Source organism: Aplysia californica, unplaced genomic scaffold (assembly GCF_000002075.1).
Source record: "Aplysia californica isolate F4 #8 unplaced genomic scaffold, AplCal3.0 scaffold00432, whole genome shotgun sequence".
Classification (NCBI taxonomy): Eukaryota; Metazoa; Mollusca; class Gastropoda; order Aplysiida; family Aplysiidae; genus Aplysia; species Aplysia californica.
Window position 1 is genome coordinate 77,057 of NW_004797702.1, and position 3,887 is coordinate 80,943.

Consider the following 3,887-nt stretch of genomic DNA (forward strand, 5'->3'; position numbering starts at 1 on the left):
TTATTTATTTATTTATTTACTTATTTATTTATTTATTTATTTATTTATTTGTTTGTTTGTTATTGTCATTGGGATTTTTGCATACTATACAGGGTGATTCAAAAAGAATACGCCAAAATCATCACGCGTTATTTCAAAAACGAAAAAACGACAGAAAACTCTAGTCTGGACACATGTCGTGTTGTACATTATAACACCTTCAAGTTTTTATTTCATGTTTTATAAGAGCTCAATGCGGCCACCACCGGCAGCACAGACAACATCAGGCCGATATGAGAATTCCTCCCATACGCGCCTCAGAATGTTTCATGCCACCGAGTTGATTGCAGCGGTTATTCGATCTTTCAAGCCATCGATATTTGCTGAAAGTTGTGGAACATAAACTGTGTCTTTAACATACCCCCACAAAAAAATACAGTGAGGTTCGGGGATCAGGCAGGCCAACCGCAAAGAGCGAGGTCTTTAGCACCTCTCCTTCCAATCCACCGCTGAGGCACGTTTTCATTCAGATAAGCTCGAACCCAGAGATGCCAATGGGACAGTGCTACATTTTGTTGAAAAAAAATTAAGTCTTTCGAACTTTCGAATCTCCGTGCAATAAAGTGAATAGCCACTTCTGGTGGGGGTGTGTTAAAGACAAAGTTTACGTTCCAGCACTTCCAGCAAATATCAATGACATAAAAGACCGAACAACAGAAGCTACAATCAACACGGTGGACTCCGACATGATGCCGAGGCGCGTTTGGGAGGAATTCTCGTATCTGCCGGTGGTGGCCACATTGACCCCTGGTAAAACATTAAATGAAAACTTGAAGGTATGTACAATACAAAATGTCCAAGCTGGATTTTCTCTTGTTTGTCGTTTTTTAAATAAGAAGAGATGATTTTGGCGTTGTTGTTGTTTTTACCATCCTGTATTTTACCACAACATCTACACAGCCTTGATCTATATAAAAACTACAGCACACTGTGTATGATTTCACCCGCAAATCACAACAGAGCCAAGTCAAAACTAGGTTAACACTGTATATCATACCTGCAATACAATTAAGTCTACGACACGGTATATTTTACCTACAATACAATTAAGTCTATGTAAAAAATAAAATAAATTTAAAAAATAGCACACTGTGGTTTTACCAGCGAATCACTCCAGTCCTTGCAAACTTTTAACACACTAGAAACTAATCCTTTACCACCACGTCACGATAACTGGAGAGGAAACATATGGCTGTCAGAGACAAGGAGAGAGGGGGAGAAGTCAAACAAAAAATAGAGAGTGGAGGGGGATGGGAAAGGAAGAGAGAGAGAGAGAGAGAGAGAGAGAGAGAGAGAGAGAGAGAGAGAGAGAGAGAAAAGGATCAAAGGGGGGGGGTAGACAGAGCGGAGAGCCTTGAACACTCCGCCAGGGTCGTTTGCACCGGAGTCCGACGAGATACCGCCACAGATAACGACCTGCCCGATACGCGCGCGAGAGCGATAGGAGCGCCAAAAGGCCAAAAACTGCATTCAATCTGGCAACAAGTTCCCCGCTAGACATCCCGTGCACGCACACAGAAGGCACCACCACGCGGCCATCTCAGTCGGAGGCGGGAAGAGAAAAAAAAAGACACACAACAAACACATAAACACAATACACACGCGCGCGCGCACACACATACACACACACAAAAAAACAACAACAACGAACAAACACACACACACACACACAGGAGACTTCCTTCCCTCCTGGCCCCCACAGTGGAGAGCCGATCACAATTGGGATCACGCTTGGGGAACTCGCTGTGTGAACACATCTCTCTCTCTTTCCCTGTGTCTCTCTAACTCCCTCTTTCGCCCCCTCTCTCACCCCCCCCCCCCCCCTCTCTCTCTCTCTCTCTCTCTCGGAGGGCTCTCGGTGCGAAGTTTTCAAGGTTCTCAACTTGGCTCCTTCCTATTCGACCCATACATTTACTTACTTACACAGAGGTCTAAACTCATCAAAACCACTCACAACAAGGTCCAGTTCTGGATTCAAATCAGTTTTGCCCACATAATAGTCCTGCAAGCTGTTAACAGAGCGAATGCCGCGCTTCAAGACAATCTGCGCGAGTGTGTGTGTGTGTGTGTGTGTGTGTGTGTGTGTGTGTGTGTGTGTGTGTGTACTTTTCTTCACCACATGCACCATGTCATCCCCTTCTATTACACACATCCACATCCTCGCCCGCGCGCGCCGCACACACACACACACAAACATGCACATACATCCATACACACACTCTCTCTCTTTCACACTCTCACCAACATACACATATACACACACTCACCAACACACACTCACAAACACACACGTACACACACAAAGCACGGTTTGACGTCAGAAGTCACAGACCTTGCATCTGTAGCTTATTATAGACTGTTTATCTCTCTCATCTGCCGCCCTCGGTAAATGCCGCTCCGACTCAAGACACACGTAAGCCACATTAGCACAAAGAGCAATGCACAAGTTTCTTTTCTTTCTTCCTCCCCTCCCCCTCCTCTTCCCCCTCCCCTCCTCTTCCCTGAACGGAGGGAAATCAAGCCAGGAAATGTCGCCGACGTCTGAGCCCGGCCGGTGGCCAACCTGCCTTAAGTAACATTCGCATTCCTTTAACTTGTTCTGTTGTCGGTAGAATCGGATTGGAGAGTCAGGTTGACCTGGTCAGATTTTTACTTTAAAAAAAAAAAAGTGACTGTTTTGCTTTAGCAAGTATTTTACGGCACTTGCAACACAAGAGATATTATGGGTGATATAAGTTGGATAGGAAAGAAGGAGCAAACCACATCAGAGCACCCGCCATCCACCAACTAGTGTAGGTGTTTTTACGCTCCTATCAATACAATTTAGATCATTCAGGAAGCAGACTTTCGACCATGCAAGTCAAGGCCAACCCAGGCTGAGAAGGATACAACATCACAGCAGAAAGACCGAGATACTCGATAAAACTTTTCTTTCTCTCCACTCCGGAATCGAACTCGGGTCTCCTGGTGCGACAGCCAAACGCCTTACCGTTACACCGCAGACGCCGGGGGCCTGGTTGGTGTACACTAGACTTATAAAATTATGTAAATTAGTCGGAGAAAAGTTTGATCAATCCACGATGATGACCTGAACCGACCCAAAGGACTGGGTCGGAGGCGGGCGGAAAAGTCGGGTGTGTGACGTGCACGTTCATCAAAATGGAAATAGGCAGGTCGAAAACTTGATATCTTTGCATGGCGTGAACTCCCGATGAACTTGAACTGGTCTAGACCACAATTACCCAGGGGAAAAAAAAATTGGCCTCAATCCTAGCCCAAGGTAAATGAGTCGGTGAAACATAATCTACCGGCGTATGTGGTGTAGCGGTTAGGTGCTTCGTTGTCGCACACGTGAGACCCAGTTCGATTCCCGAGGGGGACAGACATTTTTCATCGAGTATGTCAGTGTTTCTGCACGGATGCTGTATCTCTCTCAGCCACGGTTGGAATCCCACCTTCATAAAGTTCTACACATAGTCAATGGAGGCGAAAAAAACCCCCAAAAGACTTACATTATACCAACCCCCATGCCACCCTCCCTCCCAAACAAACCAACAAACAACAACCACCCCCCCCCCTAAAAAAACAACAAACTAAACAAATACACAAAAAACCACCCTTCCGAAAAGGAAAAGAAAACCCCCAAACAAATACACACAGACACACGCACACGCCGGTAGGTGTCAGGGGCGGAAAGCTAACATGTCCCGTGTACCTGTGTTATGACAAGACCTCACAAGACCTTTCCACACACAGCACTACAGCAAAGGTGAGGGGAGACAGGCCGCGCGGGGGGCAGGCAGGGCTGGATGTGGCAACGGACGACTGCGTCAGTGTGCACGTGGGTG